This window comes from Lolium perenne, chromosome 6 (assembly GCF_019359855.2).
Source record: "Lolium perenne isolate Kyuss_39 chromosome 6, Kyuss_2.0, whole genome shotgun sequence".
NCBI lineage: Eukaryota > Viridiplantae > Streptophyta > Magnoliopsida > Poales > Poaceae > Lolium > Lolium perenne.
Genome location: NC_067249.2, coordinates 133488279 through 133512990, shown reverse-complemented (window position 1 = coordinate 133512990; position 24712 = coordinate 133488279). Strand labels below are relative to the sequence as shown.

The following is a 24712-nucleotide window of genomic DNA, read 5'->3' as shown; positions in this document are numbered from 1 at the left end:
CAGATTCTGCCTTTTATTTCACATTGCCTGTTTTGTTATGTTCGATGGATATTTCAATTCCATTGACTTTCAGTAGCTTTGTGCAATGTCCAGAAGTGTTAAGAATGATTATGTCACCTATGAACATGTATATTTTGATTGTGCACTAACCCTCTAATGAGTTGTTTTGAGTTTGGTGTGGAGGAAGTTTTCAAGGATCAAGAGAGGGAGATGATACAACATGATCAAGGAGAGTGAAAGCTCTAAGCTTGGGGATGCCCCGGTGGTTCACCCCTGCATATATCAAGAAGACTCAAGCGTCTAAGCTTGGGGATGCCCAAGGCATCCCCTTCTTCATCGACAACATTATCAGGTTCCTCCCCTGAAACTATATTTTTATTCCATCACATCTTATGTGCTTTGCTTGGAGCATCGGTTTGTTTTTGTTTTGTTTGAATAAAATGGATCCTAACATTCATTGTGTGGGATAGAGACACGCTCCGCTGTTGCATATGGACAAATATGTCCTTAGGCTTTACTCATAGTATTCATGGCGAAGTTTATTCTTCGTTAAATTGTTATATGGTTGGAATTGGAAAATGATACATGTAGTAATTGCTAAAATGTCTTGGATAATGTGATACTTGGCAATTGTTGTGCTCATGTTTAAGCTCTTGCATCATATGCTTTGCACCTATTAATGAAGAAATACATAGAGCATGCTAAAATTTGGTTTGCATATTTGGTCTCTCTAAAGTCTAGATAATTTCTAGCATTGAGTTTGAACAACAAGGAAGACGGTGTAGAGTCTTATAATGTTTACAATATGTCTTTTATGTGAGTTTTGCTGCACCGCTTCATCCTTGTGTTTGTTTCAAATAGCCTTGCTAGCCTAAACCTTGTATCGAGAGGGAATACTTCTCATGCATCCAAATACTTGAGCCAACCACTATGCCATTTGTGTCCACCATACCTACCTACTACATGGTATTTCTCCGCCATTCCAAAGTAAATTGCTTGAGTGCTACCTTTAAAATTTCTATCCTCTACCTTTGCAATATATAGCTCATGGGACAAATAGCCTAAAAACTATTGTGGTATTGAATATGTACTTATGCACTTTATCTCTTATTAAGTTGCTTGTTGTGCGATAACCATGTTCCTGGGGACGCCATATCCTACTCTTTGTTGAATATCATGTGAGTTGCTATGCATGTTCGTCTTGTCTGAAGTAAGAGAGATTTACCGCTAGAATGGTTAGAGCATTGCATAATGTTAGAGAAGAACATTGGGCCGCTAACTAAAGCCATGATCCATGGTGGAAGTTTCAGTTTTGGACATATATCCTCAATCTCATATGAGAAAATTAATTGTTGCTACATGCTTATGCATTAAAGAGGAGTCCATTATTTGTTGTCTATGTTGTCCCGGTATGGATGTCTAAGTTGAGAATAATCAATAGCGAGAAATCCGATGCGAGCTTTCTCCTTAGACCTTTGTACAGGCGGCATAGAGGTACCCCTTTGTGACACTTGGTTAAAACATGTGCATTGCGATGATAATCCAGGTAATCCGAGCTAATTAGGACAAGGTGCGGGCACTATTAGTATACTATGCATGAGGCTTGCAACTTGTAAGATATAATTTACATAACACATATGCTTTATTACTACCATTGACAAAATTGTTTCTTGTTTTCAAAATCAAAGCTCTAGCACAAATATAGCAATCGATGCTTTCCTCTTTGAAGGACCATTCTTTTACTTTTATTGTTGAGTCAGTTCACCTATCTATCTCCACCTCAAGAAGCGAACACTTGTGTGAACTGTGCATTGATTCCTACATACTTGCATATTGCACTTGTTATATTACTCTATGTTGACAATATCCATGAGATATACATGTTACAAGTTGAAAGCAACCGCTGAAACTTCATCTTCCTTTGTGTTGCTTCAGTACCTCTACTTTGAATTATTGCTTTATGAGTTAACTCTTATGCAAGACTTATTGATGCTTGTCTTGAAGTACTATTCATGAAAAGTCTTTGCTATATGATTCATTTGTTTACTCATGTCATTTACATTGTTTTGATCGCTGCATTCATTACATATGCTTACAATAGTATGATCAAGGTTATGATGGCATGTCACTCCAGAAATTATCTTTGTTTATCGTTTACCTGCTCGGGACGAGCAGAAACTAAGCTTGGGGATGCTGATACGTCTCCGACGTATCGATAATTTCTTATGTTCCATGCCACATTATTGATGATATCTACATGTTTTATGCACACTTTATGTCATATTTGTGCATTTTCTGGAACTAACCTATTAACAAGATGCCGAAGTGCCAGTTGTTGTTTTCTGCTGTTTTTGGTTTCAGAAATCCTAGTAAGGAAATATTCTCGGAATTGGACGAAATCAACGCCCAGGGTCCTATTTTGCCACGAAGCTTCCAGAAGACCGAAGAGTCAACGAAGTGGGGCCACGAGGTGGCCAGGGGGGTGGCCGGCGCGGCCCCACCCTTGGCCGTGCCGACCTGTCTCCTGGGCCCCTCGCGACACCCCCTGACCTACCCTTCCGCCTACAAATAGCCTTCGTCGCGAAACCCCCAGTACCGAGAGCCACGATATGGAAAACCTTACAGAGACGCCGCCGTCGCCAATCCCATCTCGGGGGATTCAGGAGATCGCCTCCGGCACTCTGCCGGAGAGTGGAATCATCTCCCGGAGGACTCTACGCCGCCATGGTCGCCTCCGGAGTGATGTGTGAGTAGTCTACCCCTGGACTATGGGTCCATAGCAGTAGCTATATGGTTGTCTTCTCCTCATTGTGCTTAATTGTCGGGTCTTGTGAGCTGCCGAACATGATCAAGATCATCTATCTGTAATTCTATATGTTGTGTTTGTTGGGATCCGATGAATAGAGAATACCATGTTATGTTGATTATCAATTTATATCTATGTTTTGTTTATGATCTTGCATGCTCTCCGTTATTAGTAGATGCTCTGGCCAAGTTGATGCTAGTAACTCCAAGAGGGAGTATTTATGCTCGATAGTGGGTTCATGTCTCCGTGAATCTGGGGGAGTGAGAGAAACCTCTAAGATTATGGATGTGCTGTTGCCACTAGGGATAAAACATTGATGCTATGTCCGAGGATGTAGTTATTGATTACATTACGCGCAATACTTAATGCAATTGTCTGTTGTTAGCAACTTAATACTGGAAGGGGTTCGGATGATAACCTGAAGGTGGACTTTTTAGGCATAGATGCATGCTGGATAGCGGTCTATGTACTTTGTCGTAATGCCCAATTAAATCTCACAATACTCATCATAATATGTATGTGCATGGTCATGCCCTCTCTATTTGTCAATTGCCCAACTGTAATTTGTTCACCCAACATGCTGTTTATCTTATGGGAGAGACACCTCTAGTGAACTGTGGACCCCGGTCCAATTCTCTATACTGAAATACAATCTACTGCAATACTTGTTCTACTGTTCTCTGCAAACAATCATCATCCACACTATACATCTAATCCTTTGTTACAGCAAGCCGGTGAGATTGACAACCTCACTGTTTCGTTCGGGCAAAGTACTTGGTTTGTGTTGTGCAGGTTCCACGTTGGCGCCGGAATCCCTGGTGTTGCGCCGCACTACATCTCGCCGCCATCAACCTTCAACGTGCTTCTTGGCTCCTACTGGTTCGATAAACCTTGGTTTCATACTGAGGGAAAACTTGCCGCTGTACGCATCACACCTTCCTCTTGGGGTTCCCAACGGACGCGTGCTGTACGCGTATCAGGCTTCTGAGATAGAAGTGGGAGTATCATCCACGAGGTACACAATGAAATCATGTCCAAAGGACTTTGCAGTCCTCTGTCTCTTGCTCCTTTTGGGAGCTTCATTGTCATCCTCCACAGGATTCTCAAAGTGTTCTATAGCCATGGTAGGTTCAGGAAATAATTCCTGAGTAGATGAACTGGGCATCTCCTGAATTGATGAGCTAGACGTTTCTTTCATAGGAAAGATGTCCTCAAAGAAAGTTGCATCATTCGACTCCATAATTGTACCAACATGCATGTCGGATACCTCAGATTTTACTATCAAAAATCTGTAGCCAATGCTATGAAATGCATATCCCAGAAGAACACAATCCACAGTTTTTGGTCCAAGCTTGCGCTTCTTGGGTATCGGCACATTTACTTTCGCCATACAGCCCCAAGTTCGTAGGTAAGAGAGTTTCAGTCTTTTCCTTTCCCATTCCTCAAACGGGGTAATGGTTTTGTTCTTTGTGGGAACACGGTTTAGGACATGACATGTAGTCAATATCGCCTCCCCCCACCATGCCTTGGATAGACCCGATGTATCTAACATGGCGTTAACCAAATCAGTTAGAGTACGGTTCTTTCTTTCGGCCACCCCATTTGACTGAGGTGAGTAGGGAGGCGTTCTCTCATGAATAATACCATGTTCCGCACAAAAAGAATCAAACTCGTTGGAAAAATGCTCTCCACCACGATCAGACCTTAGCTGCTTGATCTTTCGATCAAGTTGGTTTTCTGCTTCAGCTTTAAAGATTTTGAAGTGGTTAAGAGCTTCATCTTTAGATTTCAGGAGATACACATAACAATATCGAGTAGAGTCATCAATTAAAGTCATGAAGTATCTTTTCCCTCCTTTTGTCAATTCACCATTCATTTCACAAAGATCTGAATGTATAAGCTCTAGTGGTGCCAAGTCTCTTGCCTCCGCAGTCTTGTGAGACTTGCGTGGTTGCTTAGCTTGCACACATACTTGGCACTTGGATTTACTGACAATAGCAAATTTCGGAATTATATTCATATTCGCTAGCCGCGTCATGCACCCAAAATTAATATGACAAAGTCGTGAATGCCAAATATCGGACTCACTATCATTGCAAACATGATTAATAATTTGAGTACATAAGTCTGACAGAGATAAGCGGAACAAGCCTCCGCACACATAACCCTTTCCAACAAATTGTCCACACTTGGATATTACAACTTTATTGGACTCAAAAACCAACTTAAAACCATCTCGACATAAAAGCGATCCGCTAACGAGATTCTTATTAATTGATGGAACGTGCTGCACATTCTTCAGCTGGATGGTCTTCCCTGAAGTAAACTTCAGATCCACCGTACCAACACCACGAACAGAAGCACGTGAGCCGTTTCCCATCAGCACGGAGCAAGTCCTTGCGACCTGATAAGAAGAAAACATAGAGACATCAGAACATACATGTGTATTGGCTCCGGTGTCTATCCACCAATCAGGAGAATTACATACTGAAAGGACAGTAGGAGAAATACCGTACCCAACGTCCTTCATCTCAGTATCAACACCAATAACAACATTTGCGGACTTGCCGCTGTTCTCACGCCGATCATGGCGTTCTGGGCAATCAGGAGCCCAATGTCCAGGAGCGCCACAAACATGGCAGTTCCCTTTCTTCTTATAAGGAGTCTTCCTCTTGAAGTTGGTTGAGTTGGAGGCTTTGTTCTTCACGTCAAACTTGCCTTTTCCATAGTTCTTATTCTTAGACTTGTGAGATTGGAAGTTCTTCTTCTGTACCACATTGGCACTAGAACCTCCCTCAAAACTACGAGCGCGTGTGTCCTTTGCTCTCGCCTTCTCTTCCACATGAAGCGAGCCAATGAGATCCGAAACGGAAAACTCTTGTCTCTTATGTTTCAGAGAAGTAGCAAAGTTCCTCCACGAGGGAGGAAGCTTGGCAATAATGCCGCCGGCCACAAATTTGTCCGGTAAGGTACACTTAAACTGCTCGAGTTCTTTGGCAAGGGACTGAATCTCATGAGCCTGCTCAACCACGGAGCGCTCATCAATCATCCTGTAGTCATAGTATTGCTCCATGACATACAATTCAGTGCCAGCGTCCGAGACCCCAAATTTGGCCTCGAGCGCATCTCACGCATCTTTACCATGGTCGAAAGCCATGTACGGGTCAACAATGTTGTCCCCAAGAATGCTGAACAAGGCCGCCTTAAACATGGCGTCGACCTTCTCAAACTTTTCCTGCTCCTTTGCAGAGAGAGGCTCCTCAGGTCTAGCATCTGTGGCGCTAAAACAGCCTAGGTTTGTAAACCATATAACTGCCTTTGTGCGCCACCTCTTGTAATACATACCATCAAAGAGAGGAGGTCGAGTAGCGGCAGCAACGCTGCTTGAATTGATTTGCCTAAAATCAGGTTTTTGGATTGTTGAATATATAAGCAAATATCCATATGAAATAATCCGTACAAGTAATTGATAAATCATGACTACCAAAATAACAAATAAACTAATCATGCAGATTAGTAAGGTAGATGAACAGATCACGTCTAAACAAGATAAACTGATCACATCTACCACACAAACTAGAAGAAGAAACTCTAACAGAAACTGAAAGAGAAACGACAAGAGCACATACTTCGCAGCAGCTTCGTTGTCGCCCATGTTGAGGTTGTCGAAGAAGTCGCTGAGATCCGGGAAGAAGTTGTCGTTGTGGAGAAACTCGTCGTCCGATGACGACGTCGTGATGCCAGTAGTCGCGCCGGAGCGCTCCCCAAAAACCTGATTGCCCCTCACCCGTACAGGTTCACGAGAGGCAGGGTTCCAGAGGCCTACTGTCCCGGCAGTCGGTGCACGCCGACGGACGGGATGAGGAAGACGGAGGCGGCGGCGCAATGAACTGGAAACAGGTAGTCGCATATGCGTCTAGTCACGGCGGCTAGGGTTGCACATGGTCTTATATAGTGTGGTTCGGGAAGGTCGTGGGGCGTGGCCCACGTCCGAGTCGGCACAGCCACGATCCAGAAAAACCGGAAGGCAAAACGGCTGAGTAACGCGTCCGTTAATGACTCAAAACTGATTACACAATTAAATTCCCAAACAGCAAAAAGATAAGCTCGGCTCGGCGAGATTCCCGCAACCCGCGTCGCGTCGTGACGCGACGAGGCGAGGCGGGCGGCGGAGGAGGAGGAGTGCGCGAGGGCTCTCTCTCTTCTCACTCACTTACTAGGACTAGAACAGCCCACCTTATATACCACTCCAACTCCCTCCCAACTAGCAATGTGGGACTAAACTTTAGCCCTCACTAGTGCTGCCACTGATTTTTGGAATGGGCCATGTGAGTTTCAGAATTTGATAATGGGCCATGGGCCAAAGGCCAAATGCCCCAAATTCCAGCAGGGATGCCCTATGAAGAGCTTCGCGATACTGTACTTAGGCATCCCTTTGTTTCTATCAAACTTTCTAAGACAGAGCTACAACCATTGGTGGATAAGGTAGCAGAAAATGTACCAACGTGGATATCTTCAATTCTGAAAAGAGTCAAGGATGCCATGTTACCATAGGCTTGTGTGCATGAATTCAAAGCTAGCAACATCACAAATATATCACATGCTATCATTGGACCTTCCACCTTGGTTCTTCAACACGGTTAACAAGCTTGTTCGAGGCTTCTTCTGGCTGGCAATGACAGAGGCAAGGAATGGGCATTGTGTGGTGGCGTGTGACATAGTCTGCACGCCAAAGGACTTGGGAGGTCTGGGGGTCAATATTTTGAAGCTTTTAAACCATGCGCATGCGCTAGAGGTGTGGGGATGGCTTTGACTGACGAGGATAAACCGTGGCATGGCCTGGAGTTTGAGATAGCGGAGGAGGCTGGTGAAATGTTTCGAACTTGCACCAAGTTTGAAATTGTAAACAGAGAGATGATATACTTCTAGACAGATAGATGGTTGGATGGCAAGAGCATTCAATAGCTAGCACTGAACATGTGGCAGTTCGTGCGTCACAGGGCGAAAGCATTGACGATGGCTGATGCCATGAAAGCTAGCTGATGGGTGGCGGAGATCCGAGAGCTCCTTCTAACCCTATGATTGTTGATTTTTTGGATGATTGGGATCTTGTGAGCGGCGTCAGACTACAGGAAACAAAAGGAAGAATAACATGGAAACTAAACAGCGCTAGAATGAACACCTCAAAGTTCGCTTACCAGGACTTCTTCTATGGAAGAACAAGAGAGTTGGTAGCGACGGAACTTTGGTCTGCAGTTGTGTCGCTGAAGTACAAGATGCACATGTGGTTTTGCTGAGAAACCATCAGTGGGCTGCAGATAGGTTGGAAAGGAGAGGTTTGTAGCACCCGATTGAATGCACATTGTGCTGCTAAGAAGCAGAAACCGCTAACCACATTACGCTTTAGTGCTCCTATATATGCTCGCCAAGTTTGGTACAATGTCCTTCTCTAGTACATGCTACATCGCTTCACGCCAGACGCGCTGATGACTGCAAGTGTACATATCAATTGTAGAGTTTCTAAATAATAGTATCGAACCACACGGAGCTATTGAAAGAGGTCTTTATGCCTCTCGTTACTATCTACCAAAGGATACTTGTAATTTTCCTTTAATCTCAAGTAAGAGTGTTTAAAGTGATTTGTGTTTGCATGGAAGAAAGTAAATGGAAGCAAGTAGAGTATGGGAATGGTGTTGGAACTCAATAAGGTTTAAATGTTCTCGGGATGTAGGACACACCACTAGCATGTGAGAATTTATTATGATTAGGATAACATATATCTTTCGTCATGGTATGTGTGGGGAGAGCTCCATAATAAGGTGATCACCAACAAGTATCACCAGCAGACGCTTCTAGAGTCATTTGATGAGGACACCTCTAAATAATCACTGCGAGCAAGTCACTTCTACAGACCATCACAATTAAGGGTTCCCCATGGATATCGTTATGAGCTTAGTGAATCTCTCCTGATCCCCCTTTAACCGTCAAGGTTATAAGCCAATGCTAGCATTCAAGAGTAGCACTGAACATACTCACATACACGTTCAAAGAGTAGTTCCGGCCATCTCTTTAGTCCCAAAGGCAAATGTTATGTGGTCAAATTCACATAACATCTAAAGAGAGAGAGAGAGAGAAATCTAACACAATATCATGGATGAAGTAAAGATCAAACACTGAAGTTATAGATCATCTTTATTTCATTTCATAATAATGCTAGGGTTTCTCCATCTCCCCAAGAACAAGGTGAACTACTCACACATGGAGACACTCAATAACATCGATGATCTGTGAAGCATTAAGGATTTGCCCTTCTCTAAGTTCCTCTTTCAGATCCCTTCCTGGCATGGTGTTTCGTGGCTAGAGGTGTGTGTGTATGTTGGATCTCAGATCCGTCTTCGCGAGGTGAAAGTATTTCACGAGGCAGACCATCTAACGGGTAGTACTTGCAGACGGTACAGGCGGGCTTTGCGCGTACCAATGCTCGTTAAACTCTCTAGAGCCTCCCCTTGCGTCCTCTCTGCACCCAGGTCCGTGGAAAATCATTTAATGACGTTTATCACCTAGAAATATCATATTAGTACATAACATGATAGTCCCAATTGATATATCCATAAAATACTTAATAATTTGGGATCCTGCTGAAACAAGGGTAAAAAGGTACGCACGAGCGCAGTAAAATACCAAAATCCTATGTCTACTTATGGAAAAAACACAAGATAAATATGCTTCAAATATGGACCCATCAGACGCCATACGGAGATGGTGTTGTGGTTGACGGCTTTGTCGGATGCAGTTCCACGAAGACAAAGGAAGGAGATCAACCCTAGTGGGGTCTTTGACAGATTCTACTATGTCAATGGAGTTTCACCCTAGTGGCAAGGTGCATTTGGCTCGAGAGAACCAATAGTCTTTGACAGATTCTACTATGTCAATGGAGGTAAGGTCATGGTGGAGTTTGAACAACAGAAGAGGGCAAAATTAAGTGGAATGTTAGGAGAGAGTAGTGTCCAATGTGGAGTGGAGATGTGTGGAACTCATTCGCCTACGCTTGGAGTTCCACTTTCGGTTCTTGTAAAAACAAACTATCTTTCTATCTTAATATAGAAGACACCCAAGTCTCAAAAACATGTGAAGAAGTGACTCTTTCTCCTCCTACGTCTCAAAAACATGTGAAGAAGTGACTCTTTCTCCTCCTACATCACTCCCTCTGATAACATAGGTGTGAATCTCTGCGGCATCCATCCCATCTCACCCCCAAGACATGGCTTCTCTTCAAGAGGAGGAAGACAAATCTCCTTAATCTCTTTATTTTATTATAAATATTTTGAAGAAATGGTTTGTACTTTGTTGGAATATTTGTTGTTTGGATGTCATAAGCCTATTTTATTAAGTGGATGCAGTGTCATTTGTTCATGTAACCTATGTTGGTGCTTCTAGTTTCTTGATAGTTTTTTTTGAACATTAAAGGCTTTCATTATATATAACGTGAGATTACAAAATAGCCATTACAACACTAACTCCACATCACAGAGAAAAAACCACTAGTGCCTAGCTGCACACAAAGGAGATAAGCTACAGAAGAAACATGAAGCATATGACGAAGAGGACAGCCGGAGCCTACCCGGGGGTCCGACGAGAACTTGTACACATAAAACTTGCGGTCGTACTCTTCAGTGGCCTCTTGCAATCTAACCAACCGTAGAGCCGGTGGCTCAACCAGCAATCGCGCTGGTAGATGCCTGTGAGGTAGGGGAATGAGCTGGAGATCTAAAAGGGCCATCACCGAGCTCAATCCAGGAGGGTCTTCGCCGTTAAATCTGAGGAGCGGCATCGAAGGCGCTCTCACCCGCCTCCGGCGAATCAACTCGAACGACACGAAGATCGCATAAGCCTCATGTGCAGCAGCTTGCCTTGAATATGAAGTGTCGCAACTAGACATACAGCGTTGAAGCTCATAAGTAGAACTATTGCTCATTGTGCACACAGTACAGGGATGCCACCATCTTTGATATTGGATCAGTTCCAGCATCAGAACCACATCTCCTTGGGAATCACCAACATCAGAAGCGCCGGAACAGCGCACACCAAGCCCAAGCACCAATATGAGGAGTAGAAAAATGAGGGAAAAGGAATCCCTCATGTGCAGGATCACCTCCAGCAACACACTCAACACAAAGTACTTCGGCACCACGCCCAAAACCATACCCTTGGCTGCTAAACCGGCAACAGAGTATGTAGGACGACCAGAGCAGCTGGGTGGGCATGTGTGACAACCATCACATCTCACGCTTGGATGGAACTCGCAGCCACAACGCAGAGAAAGGGCGGCCATGGCGGATCAGATCTGGCCCAAAATCATCATCCCAAAGAGCAATCGACAAGGGGGAAACGGGATCCCCCCACCAAACCTTAGATCCAAGCTCCACTCCTTCTTCCATCACCTCCGCCCAACCACCACGGAAACGACGAGAAGGGGATAGAGGAGTAGCAGCCGCATATCTTTTTAATTTGGAAGACTAGACCTAAAGAAAAACCTAACTAAAGAAGCTACAAGGAACCAAACCCCCCTCCCACTCACCACCGGCCACCATGGCCGCCAGCGACGGGAGGGAGAGGGGCCGGTGATGGGATCTGGAGAGGGGCTCAAGGAAGAAGAGAGGCTGGTGCCAACGCAAGCTATAGCGCGGGCGATACCGCCCGCAGCAAGGCGGTAGCGGGGCAGTAGGCGGGCGAGACGGTAGCGGCGGGCGGTGGTTCCACCGCCCGGCGGTAGGGGCGGTACCGCCCGCCTATAGCCCGCGTTGGAGGCGAGAGCGGGGCGAGAGGGAGGCGATAGCGGTGCTAGTGGGGGCGGTAGGGAGGCGGTAGGGAGGAGAGAGAAGTGAGAGCTGGCACTATAGCCCGTGCACTAGCACCGTGGGGTGAGAGTAAAGTGAGAGTGGTGTGATAGTGAGGATAAAAGCTGACGTGGCGATGCTATAACGGTTGATGCATTGGCACCAGCCTGGGATAGACTCCACGGGGGTAAGAGGTGGCGAGTATTCTGGTCTAATAGTTATTTGCAACAATGCTATTTTTTACGACATTTGCATTATCTATTCACTACACCTCAACGCACTTAGCTCAGTCGTGGACTTTGATGAATATATATGGGCCATGTAATGGAGACCAAAGAAATATTTTCATGCAATGGTTTTTTTGATCTTTCCATCCTAAAAAATATTGGCTTATACTTGGAGGTTTTAATTTTATTAGACCTCCTAGTAATAGAAACAAACCTACAGGGAATGCAAAAAATATGTTATGACTTCATCCGGCCTCAGCATCTTACTGAACTAGCAATCAAAGGTCAGTCCTTTACTTAGAGCAACAAGTAAGATAGCCTCCTTGTTCAGCATCTTACATAAAACATGTCTCTTTACATACGATTTTTTTTTCTAATTTTTAAACTTTATGAAATATGTTTTACACGCAGATGCATCCAGGATCAGTTTTGGTTTTCCGCCAATTAGATTGGTTTTTTTACCTTCACCAATTACTTTCATACCATAGTCAGTCAAGATCCATGTATTGTTGAGATTTAGACTAATACATACCTACTAATAAAATCTTTGGGTTTGAAAATTTCTAGGTTCTGGCTGGAATAAACAAATACTTAAAAGTAACAATGCTGCCAACCTAAAAGAAGGGTACTTGCAAATTATATTTGTGTGCATTGATAATTCTAAGAATGATTTGTTCGAACTTAAGGGCATCTCCAGCGGCGCGACGCAAACGGACGCTGAGCGACCGTTTGTGTCCGCCGTGACCGGAAATGCACCTGGGGCCTGCTCCAGCGGGGCGACGCAAAGTGACAGGACCGTCCGTGGAGACGCAAACCTGGCCCAAATATGCGCCAGGTTTGCGTCTCCGCGGACGCTCGGCGGTTGCGCGGAGTGTCCGCCAAAAAAGACGTAGGACCCGCGCGTCACTGGCAGGGAGGCCGATATTATTCCCGCCACTGGCCGATATTATTCCCGCCACTGGTCATTCCCCGCGCGAAATTGCAAACTAGACCGGCGCGAGCAGTCCAGAAGCGATGTACGTCCTCGCCGTCGCAGCCACCGCCATGGATGCGGAGCAAACCCTCGCACCCGCCGCCGCCCCACACTCCCCCGTGGCCACGACCATAGCCAGAATGGAGGCTGCAACTCCGGCGGAAGCAAAGCGGGCCGCCACCGGCGGTGGCCGGGAGGCAAAGCCGAAGGCGGCAAAGAAGGTGCTCTCCACGGAGGAGAAAATCATCGAGACCGCGAAGCGTCGCGGCCGGTGCAAGAACCAGAAGATCAAGACTGCCGCGGCCGCCAACCAGCAGGCCTGGCAGATGCAGATCAAAGCCGGCGTCGCGCAAGTAGCCCTCCATCCGACCTTAGCGGAGGGCTACATGCTCGTCAAGAGAGAGGGGATCGCCGGCGTCGCTCCTCCGGCCTCGTCGGTGAGCTCGGTAAGTTCCCAGCTGCGCCCTGGAACTCCCGCTCCCTTGCAGGGCCACCCGACGTCGCGGTTCGCCTCCGGCCTGCTGCCGATGCAGATGACCGGGGCGCCGGAGCAGTTCAACTGGGCGGCGGTTCCCAACCTCAACCGGACGCCTAGAAGCGGCGACTCCTGCCCGGGCGTGACACAAAAGACGCGCCAGGTGTCGGAGGAGAGCATGCCACAGCCCCGCATCCTGTTCGACGAAATGGCGCCGCCTGCCCCGACGATGGACGACCCGGTACGTCAGCTCTGTCAATGTGTGCGACTGTCGTGTATCATGCGTATGATGTCCGATTATTCGTAGGACTATTGGAAGGACCGCCATGACTCAGACATCGAGGAAATTATCTTCGGCAGCGGCTTCGTTCGCGGTGATCCTGCCGGGATAGGCCCGCATGATGACTGGGCAGCAACGCAAGATGCGGAGGACATCGAAACCGCATGGTTGTTCGCCACCCAGCAGACGCAGCCAACACCCGTGTCCATCGACGACTTCGACAACGCGCCAACACAGCCTGAAATTGGTACGAAGAAGGGGAAGAGCCTGAGGACACATGGCTTCATCGACGACGAGGATAAGTGTTTGTGTGAAGCGTGGCTAGCAACGAGCCATGATTGTATTAATGGCGCGCAGTAAAAGGGCAAGGTCTATTGGGCCAAGGTCTTGCAGCAGTACAACGAGACCAGGATGCACCCACCCTACCATATCACAAGCTCTCGGACCGAAGAGTCCCTCCAGAAAAGATGGAACTACATCAAACAAGAGACAAGCAAGTTCTGCTCGGCGGTCGAACATGCTATTAACAACCCCGTAAGCGGCGTTGGCGTCATGAAAGTGATAAACACGGTACAACCATCATCATTTTACACTAATGCATCATTGTATGTGCATCATTGGCAGCTATGATTGCAGGTATCCCGCGCCTTGGAGAAATTCAGGGCGACGCATAAGAAGGGCTTCCATATGGTCCATTGCTGGGACGTGCTCAAGAACGCCAACAAGTGGATGACAAGCTTTGCGTCGTACAACGAAACTGTGAGGAATGGGACAACGATCAACCTCTACGACGAAGACGACGATCAAGGCCATCCAGCCCTTCCACCTCATCCACGAGGCCATAAGGCTACCAAGACCGATCTTGTCCGGGAGGAGCAGGCCATTCACTTCACCCAGAGCATGGAGAAGATAATGGCTGACAACTGTGCTGCCATGGCTGCTAGGGACGAGAAGAGGCGTCTAGAAAAAGACGCCGCAGCTGCCATCTACCACAATCTCGCGAAGGAGGTCATTGAGGTCCAAAGGCTGGACGTCGAGGCCAAAAAGGCAGATGCCGAGGCCAAATTACGTGTAGAAGACACAAGGATCATGTTTGCCGACTTGAGGGGCATCGACGACAACACCAGGGTCATGGTTCATGAAGAGGCGTGCCGAAATCCACACGCGAGACGCCTGATGCGCCCAGCACCTTAGCCTCCTTTTGGACTTTCTTTTATTGCTGTTCAAGCCTTATTGTGCTCATTTTGCTCCACTTTGCGCCCTACCTTGTGCAAAGTGTGATAAACATATTGTAGAGCTCAATTTGCGGCTGTAATTCCGTGCAAAATTGATGCTAGTTCATCTTTTTTTAAAATCTGTTCTACGCTGAAAATGCGTCGGCCCGCTGGAGCCAACCCCAGACGGAAACGGACACGACGCTCACGGACATTTTTGGTGTCCGAAATACGTCACACCGCTGGAGATGCCCAAATAACATCGAGGAGAAAGGCAGATTCCTTAAGCACCAGACAAACCTACGTTTCTAACCTAATCAGGCAATCTCCAATACATGAGCTTCCAACTTCCAAGTTTACTCTGTTCAATCAAGAACTTCTAGCAATCATTCATTTGTCTTTAGAATAAATCGGAACCACGACTCGTCAAGGTGTGTTGTTGGTCTGTGAAAAAGTTTTCCCCGTGTACTTCTGAGGTACATTAATCGCTCGTCTTTGAAAATAGAGCATTTGAGCCCCATTGACATTAGAGCATTGGAGCCCCATCGGCCAGCCCTCCAACCGGACGTGAAGAAGGTACAATGGCGTCAATTGTCTTATTTAGGCTTATCTGCTGCATCATGAACAAGGCGCTAAGGCTTGAAACTGTGCTGAAATTAAATCGCTAATTTGGTACGACGTGAACAAGGCACAATGCCGTCAATTGCTTCTGATTTCGCAATCGTAAATCTTATGCAGTAAGATTGGACTTGTCGATGAATGCAAGCAATCAGCTCAGCTAGCAGTTCTGATGTCTAGTACAGCTCAAGAAAACTTTTTTTTTCTTGTGTAGAGTTTTTACTGCAGTTAGCATGCTTGATGAAGAAGGTACTCAAAGTTAAATAAAACAAACAGAACTGTGCTGCAATATATGGAGGACTGGAAAAAGAACCATCAGCGGCAAATGTATTTGACCTCAAAGTAAATTCAGTCCGCATCATGGTAGGATCGCTCTTAGGCAACCCTCATCATCTGGTTCTATATATTATCGCCCTCAAGTCGAAAGAATGCTGAATTTTTCGAAAAAAAATAAGGAAATTATTTTTCCATTGGCAAATCCAGAGAACAGTTTCTCAGGACAACTAAAACACCTACGAGAATAACCAAGAACGAAATCAGAAAGATGGAACAAAAACAAATGCGGGTATACATCAGGCGGCTCAGACATAAAATGGGTTGTAAGTTTGTTTATCAGCACAAAGAGATAAATCTCTTCAGAGTGGTGCATGACTTTTCTCATCATCGCCTCAAGCTTCCGTGTAAAAAACCGCAGCGAAAGCATGTCTCAAAATCAAACCGACAAGCGGAGACAGAGTTGTCCTTTACAAGCTACAAGAGGCGAAATACGAATCAAAACGAGTGCAGATTGTTGCAGCATCCGGAAAAGAGATGGGGAAGACCGCGGTGGAGCAGATGATGCATTGCGGCGGGGCGGGATGTGACCAGGGGAAGAGGGTGGGGAGCTATTTAAGAGGAAGCGTTGGCGTCCTCTTCTTCTCTAGGGTTTCCTCTACTCTTGTGTATGGGCCAGGCCTGCACGGATGTGAGATACCCAGGAAATTTTGCCGGCCTGGCTCAATTCTACGGGCCAAGGCAGGTTTTAACTTTTAACCATCCAAAGTAGTCCACGGACAGACCTACCCATGATTATTATCTCACAGGCTTCTCAATGCGAATATGACGGCCCAGAAACGATTTTTAGGAAAGGCTGACTTCCCGAAATTCCACTCGCAAATCTTCTTATCGCAACATGGGGCTCCTGTAAAAATTTATTTCCTCTTCATTTCCTTTTGGACAAAGAAAATATATTAATAGATGCACTACAAGATGGGAAAATTTGGGGGTGATGAAAACAATGCTTTTTCACTCGATGGCTACAATACGATACATGCAAAATAATATTGCAAAGTTCACTCTCCAAGATAGGAGATAGCCAGATAGGTGATAGATCATAATGAAAAAACAGATATCTTATTCTTGGCATACAAAGAAATATTGGGACCAAGCTTCTGAAGATTTGCCAAACTTGGTTCAGTATGTTTAGAATCTGCAAGATCTTTCTGTGGCATTCACTCACCATGAAATTTATGGTGTGATTAAGTACTTGCCAATAATAAGCACATGGACCAGATGAATTTAATAGCCGTTTCTTGAAAACTCGTCGGCCACAAGGATTTTTAGGAAGAAAAAAATATAGCATCAGCTTAAATGACTATTATAACTCTGATTCCTAAGATTAATTCCCCCGAGACTCCACGTGATATTAGGACCATTGCTCTACTAAATTATTACCTAAAGTTCTTGACTAAGCTGCTTGCAAACAGACTCCAGGATAAAATGTTGCAAGTAGTGCATAAAAACCAATATGGCTTTATTAGAATCAGGACCATTCGGGATTGTTTAGCATGGTCTTTCGAATATCTGCATGAATGCAAGTATTTCGGTAAAAGGGTCATAACCCTAAAAACTGATTTTTCCAAGGCCTTTGATATGATGGACCTTGCAACAATTCTGAAAATGATGAAGTTAAATGGCTTTGGTGACAACTCGTAAAATTTAATGGTTGCATCTTAAACTCAGAAACTTCTGATGTACTAAAACTGAGCGACTGCGATAAGTTCATTTGCAAGAGAGGGGTCAGGCAAGGGGACACATGTCTCCTCTTTTGTTGCTACTATTGGTGACCTTTTGTAGTCCATGATTAACAATGAGCTCGGACTTGGAAAAGTTTATGTTTCCATACCAATTCCAAATCATGATTTTTTAAGCTATCCAATATGCTGGTGACACTGGTATTAATGGAAGCTTGTCATACTAATGTCTTGGTTTTGAAATCAATAATTGATGATTTTTCTGAAGCCACTAGACTTCAAGTGAATTGTTAGAAATCTTGCTTAATCCCAATAAATTGCATTGTCGGGCTCTCTACCTCTCAAGCTTAGATCTTTGAATACCAAGTTGGTGTAATGTGTTTTACATACTTGGATCTTCCCCTTACCAAACCAACTAGTAAAGATTTATCAACGATTGCGGATAATATTGAAAGGAGACTCAGTGCTTGCTCTAGGTTCTTAACTTATGCTGGCAGATTGATATATGTTGACTATGTCCTATCTGCACTGCGTACATTTTATGTTATTAAGTTGTAGAAGACAATAATAACTAGAGCAAATAGAGAAAAAAACATTGCATTTGGGCAAAAGATGGTTGGCAACTAAAATCCTAGTACTTGGATGCTTGGGAAATGGTTTGTATGCCATCGCATAAAGGAGGTATGGCGGTCATGAATCTGGAATTGCAAAATGAGGCTTTGTTGCTAAAATATATGGATAAATTTATGAACAAGGCAAACATAACTTGGTTAGGTATGATTTAACGCACTCATTATAACGAGAAGGTTCCCCATGCTGCATCAAGGGTTGGCTCATTCTGGTGGAAAAATATTTTCTCTTTGTTTTTCTGGTACAGACACATGCATGGCAACATGTTCTTCAAGTCTTGGTGACTCTATCTTACTTTGGAAGGATAAATGGAAGGGACATGTACCCTTGGTGGTTTCATATGACATGATGTTCTCCTTTGTTTACAATAAGGACATATCAATACAAGAAGCCATGTAAACTGAAGCTTTCACATGCATCTCTATTTTAGCTAGAGTATCGGATTGTTCAGCTGATGCTTCTACAACTTTAGAGTCATCAAAGACCGTCTAATTAAGGACATTTGGACATATGGTTTTGGACAATGGTAAATATACATTTGTTTCTTTTCAATGGGATCAATACTTAGATGGAGTTGTCACTTTGTGTGAAACAGTTCATGGGATGCACGGAAAAAGTTGAATGGGGTCATACTCAAAATCGACTTTGAAAAAGGCTATGATAAAGTTAAATGGTCTTTTCTTCAACAAACACTCCGGATGAAAGGATTTTGTGATGAGTGGCGCGCTTTAATTAATAATTCCATTTTTGTGGTAGTGTTGCCATAAAGGTCAATGATGACATTGGTAAATACTTCCAGACAATAAAATGATTGTGGCAAGGCGATCCATTACCCCCAATGTTTTTTAGCATTGCGGCGAATATGCTTGCAATTATAATTGAGCACGCTAAGTTCGATGGCCAAATTGAACGTGTGATTCCCCACTTAGTTGACGGGGGTGTAAGGATACATTGCCCCTATGTGTGGTTTTGGTAATTAATGACAACCCCTATGGACTAATGTTTTCATTGAGTTTATATGAAGGAATATTCCATAGGTACTACTTGTACTCCATGTGTTGGATTCAAGTATGGATGCCATGAAGATAAAGGTATATCTTGTGTATTGGCATCAAGATCATCGGTATGAAGATATATATGTGATATGATCAAGAAGAAGAAATAAAGATGGAGTTCCTATGTGGAACTCAATATTAGCCATGCTCTATCTTATGTGAGTATGAGAAGATACAAGGTTGAGTTGGGCAAGTTCAAGATGAGCATCTTGAGTGGATCACATGCTTGAAGCTTGTAGTCCATTTGGTGATAATGGACATGTGAAGATGTGCATCAATGGGGCTTTCCCATCATAGTGTATGGGGGAGCATTTGTGAGTCTTCACGAAGCAACATTGATCAAGTGAGGCATTCCGGCTTGAGTGAAGCTTGAAGAGTTATCATCAAGATCAAGCGGGATGCACAAGGCAAAGGTATGGCCTTGCTAGGTTTTCCTTTTACCGGTCTCAAGGTGGTTGTTGGGAGACCGGATTATAGGATAGATAGCCGCACTATCAAGAGGGGCTTTCGGTTGGGTAACTTGATCACATCGTCTTAGGGAGCTCAATCCTTTGCATACTTTGCATATCCCTATTGATTCTTGGTGTTTCTCTGTGTGAGGTTCTTGAGCTTGTTGCTAGCTTTACAACAAGCCCAAGTTCATCGAAAACGGAATCCGCATGCATCTTCTATTGCGTTTTCGAGTTTGGACGTCTTTACCGTTTCTTGACGGTGGGAGACTCCCTCTCTAAAATCATCTAAAAATGTTCTATTCGTCGTTATCTTTCCAACAAAATTGGTTTCATGTCAATCGGAGTTCGGGAGCATTAGTTATTAAAGAAAAAGGAAAAGGAGAAAAGAATAAAAGGAAAAAGAAAAAAGAAGGGGCCAGCCGACTGCCGGGTCCGACCGGACTGCCACCGGCCCACCCGGTCCGCGACCGGACCTGCACTGATGCCATCCGGCTGTGTCCAGGGCTTCGGCCCATGACCGGTTGCAGGCCCGGTCCACGATCGCCTGCCCGGCGCGCACCCCCGGTCCGGCCGTGGAATCTCATTGGGCCGCCTCCGCCCGCGCGGCCCACGCGGCACGCGCAGCCCGCGCGCCCCACGCCTACTGCCGCCCACGCGCGCGCGCGCTTGGCGCTCGTTGCCGGGCCGGTCCGACCGGGTTGCCGACCGGCTCGGCCGGGCACTGCTCCGGCTGACCGGCTCGCAGCCCGCCGGGGCCGTTTTTCCTGCCCAATTTGCTGCCCGTTTTTCTGTCTTTTTCTCCCAACAGTTATTTTTCCACTTGGGCTATAAATACCTTTCTTCCACCTTGAGCCCAAGTAGTTCTTCCTATTCTCTCACCTCCATTGTTGCTATTTGAAGAACTTGCTCTCCCCCTTGATTCCTCCAACCATTCTTGCTCATATTTGAGGATTTGAGAGAGGAGATCTAGATCTACACTTCCACCAAACCGTTTCTTCTCTAAGTGAGGGAATCTCTCGGGATCTAGATCTTGGAGTCTTTGGTTGACTTTCCCCCTTGTTCTTCCTCTCCAATCTCATCCTAGCATTCGTTGCTTTGGTGGGATTTGAGTGTGAAGGACTTGAACACCTCCGGTGTTCTTGCTTTGCATCATTGCATAGTGTTGAGCTCTCCACCACGATTTGTTCGAGTGAGAGACCGTGAGCTTGTTACTCTTGGAGGGTGACCTCCTAGTTGGCTTGGTGATTGGTGCTCCGGTGATCTCTTCAAGAAGATTGTGAAGAGGCCCGGGCTTCTCCTTCGTGGAGCTTGTGAAGTGGTTGTGGAGCTTGCCATCTTCGGAGCGGAGGAAAAGCTAACCATAAGGAAAGGGCCATTATCCTTCGTGGGTGTGGTTCGGAGAATAGGGTGAGCCTTCGTGGCGCGGGGAATCCTTCGTGGGACCTCCACTCCTCCAAACGTGACGTACCTTGTTGCAAAGCAAGGGAACACGGGAATACATCCTCGTCTCCGCGTGCCTCGGTTATTTCTATACCCGAGCTCTCTTTCCTTGTGATAGCCATCGTGCTTGAAGTACATATATCTTGCTATCACTTGTGCTACATATATCTTGTGCCTATCTTGCTTAGCTCTAGTTGCTATTGTTACACTTAGTTGAGCTTAGCATATTTAGGGTTTGTGCTTGTAAACTAAACGATAGTTTAATTCCGCATTCATACAAGACAAATCCGCAAGAGTTTGTAATTGCCTATTCACCCCCCCCCCCTCTAGGCGACATCTCGATCTTTCAGGGGGCTTATCAATTCTTCAGTTTGTTGACGATACAATTTTATTTATGGATCATGATTTGGCAAAGGCACGTAATCTAAAGTTAATTCTTTCAGCATTCGAGCAACTGTCAGGTCTTAAGATTAACTTCCATAAAAACGAGTTGTTTTGTTTGGCGAAGCCATAGACGATGCCAACCTTTATGCCGAGTTATTCGGATGTGGGCTTGGTTGTTTTCCCGTCAGCTATCTTGGTATTCCGATTCATCACTGGAGACTAACTCTGGCTAAATGGAGAACAGTCGAAGAACGACTTCAGAAATGTCTTACTAATTGAAAAGGAAAGCTCATATACCATAGTTCTCATAAATTCAGTACTCACAAACATGGTGTTGTATATGATTTCGTTCTAGCTTCTAGTTACCCAAAGGAGTCTTGCATTGATTTGAAGGAGATATGCCCAAGAGGCAATAATAAAAGTGGTTATTATATATCTTTATGTTTATGATAAATGTTTATATATCATGCTATAATTGTATTAACCGAAACATTAGTACATGTGTGATATGTAGACAACAAAGAGTCCCTAGTATGCCTCTTAACTAGCTTGTTGATTAATGGATGATTAGTTTCATAATCATGAACATTGGATGTTATTAATAACAAGGTTATATCATTATATGAATGATGTAATGGACACACCCAATTAAGCATAGCATAAGATCACGTCATTGAGTTATTTGCTATAAGCTTTCGATACATAGTTACCTAGTCCTTATGACCATGAGATCATGTAAATCACTTATACCGGAAAGGTACTTTGATTACACCAAACGCCACTGCGTAAATGGGTGGTTATAAAGGTGGGATTAAGTATCCGGAAAGTATGAGTTGAGGCATATGGATCAACAGTGGGATTTGTCCATCCCGATGACGGATAGATATACTCTGGGCCCTCTCGGTGGAATGTCGTCTAATATCTTGCAAGCATATGAATAAGTTCATAAGAGACCACATACCACGGTACGAGTAAAGAGTACTTGTCAGGAGACGAGGTTGAACAAGGTATAGAGTGATACCGATGATCAAACCTCGGACAAGTAAAATATCGCGTGACAAAGGGAATTGGTATCGTATGTGAATGGTTCATTCGATCACTGAAGTCATCGTTGAATATGTGGGAGCCATTATGGATCTCCAGATCCCGCTATTGGTTATTGGTCGGAGTGAGTACTCAACCATGTCCGCATAGTTCGCGAACTGTAGGGTGACACACTTAAGGTTTGATGTTGAAATGGTAGAACTTGAATATGGAATGGAGTTCGAATATTTGTTCGGAGTCCCGGATGAGATCCCGGACATCACGAGGAGTTCCGGAATGGTCCGGAGAATAAGATTCATATATAGGAAGTCATATTCCAAGTTTGGAAATGATCCGGTGCATTTATGGCAGGTTCTAGAAGGTTCTAGAAAAGTCCGGAAGAAATCACCATGGAAAGTAGAGTCCCGGAGGGACTCCACCTTACATGGCCAGCCAACCCTAAAGGGGAGGAGTCCAAGGTGGACTCCCCAAGGGTGGCCGGCCAACCCCCCTCATGGAAGGGGGGAATCCCACCCCAAGTGGGATTCCCACCTTGGGTAGGTTTCCCTACACATGGAAGGTTTTTGGTTCGGGTCTTATTCGAAGACTTGTAGTCCAACACTTGGGGCTTCCACCTATATAATGAGGGGCATAGGAGAGGGGGCTGACCACCACAAGCCCATAGCTTGGCCGCACCCCTAGGTGGCCGGCCACCCCCTCTCCCAAACCCTAGCCACCCCCTCTCTCCTCCTCTTCTCCCGCACGCTTAGCGAAGCTCCGCCGGAGATCTCCACCGCCACCGCCACCACGCCGTCGTGCTGCCGGATTCAAGGAGGAGCTACTACTTCCGCTGCCCGCTGGAACGGGGAGAAGGACGTCGTCTTCATCAACACCGAACGTGTGACCGAGTACGGAGGTGCTGCCCGATTGTGGCACCGTGATCAAGATCTTCTACGCGCTTTTGCAAGCGGCAAGTGATCGTCTACCGCAGCAATAAGAGCCTACTCTTATAGGCTTTGGAAATCTTCAAGGGTTAGTCTTGATCATCCCCTCGTTGCTCCCGTCTTCTAGATTGCACCTTGGCTTGGATTGCGTTCTCGCGGTAGGAAAATTTTTGTTTTCTATGCAACGTTATCTTACAGTGGTATCAGAGCCGTGTCTATGCATAGATGGTTGCACGAGTAGAACACAATGGTTTTGTGGGTGTTGATGCTCTTGTTATCTTTAGTTTGAGTACTTTGCACCTTTGTGGCATAGTGGGATGAAGCGGCTCGGACTAACTTTACATGACCGCGTTCATGAGACTTGTTCCTCGTTCGACATGCAACTTGTATTGCATAAGAGGCTTTGCGGGTGTCTGTCTCTCCTACTATAGTGAAGATTCAATTTACTCTTCTATTGACAACACTAGTATCACCGTTGTGGTTCATGTTCGTAGGTAGATTAGATCTTACTCGAAAACCCTAAACCACGTAAAATATGCAAACCAAATTAGAGATGTCTAACTTGTTTTTGCAGGGTTTGGTGATGTGATATGGCCATAATGTGATGATGAATATGTATGAGATGATCATTATTGTATTGTGGCAACCGGCAGGAGCCTTATGGTTGTCTTTAAATTTCATGTTGAGTAGTATTTCAAAGTAGTTGTAATAGTTGCTACATGAGGTGAACAACCATGAAGACGGCGCCATGAACCTTGACGCTACGCCGACGATGATGGAGATCATGCCCGTTGATGATGGAGATCATGTTAGTGCTTTGGAGATGAAGATCGAAGGCGCAAAGACTAAAGGGCCATATCATATCACATATGAATTGCATGTGATGTTAATCCTTTATGCATCTTATTTTGCTTAGAACGCGACGGTAGCATTATAAGATGATCCCTCACATTAATATCAAGATAATAAAGTGTTCTCCCCTCGTATGCACCGTTGCATTGTTTGACGTTTTGAAGCATCTCGTGATGATCGGGTGTGATAAACTCAACATACAACGGGTGTAAGCCATGTTGCACACGCGGAATACTTGGGTTTGCTTGACGAGCCTAGCATGTCTGAGACATGGCCTCGGGACAACGGAAACCGAAAGGTTGAACATGAGTCATATGGATGATATGATCAACATGTTGATGTTCACCATTGAAGCTACATCATCTCACGTGATGATCGGTTTTGGTGTAGTGGATTTGGATCGTGTACCACTTAACAACTATGAGGGATGTTGTATTAAGTGGGAGTTCATTAGTAATTAGATTAAAACATGAACTAATTATCATAAACA

General features: G+C 45.1%; 1 non-coding gene across 1 annotated transcript; it reads right to left on the bottom strand.

Moving 5' to 3' along the window:
* Positions 1-16007: 16007 nt before the first annotated feature.
* On the bottom strand, positions 16008-16099 carry LOC127337279 (small nucleolar RNA Z221/R21b). Its single transcript, XR_007873694.1, has one exon. It is a non-coding gene; the product is annotated as a small nucleolar RNA Z221/R21b (small nucleolar RNA).
* Between the last annotated feature and the right edge of the window lie 8613 nt (positions 16100-24712).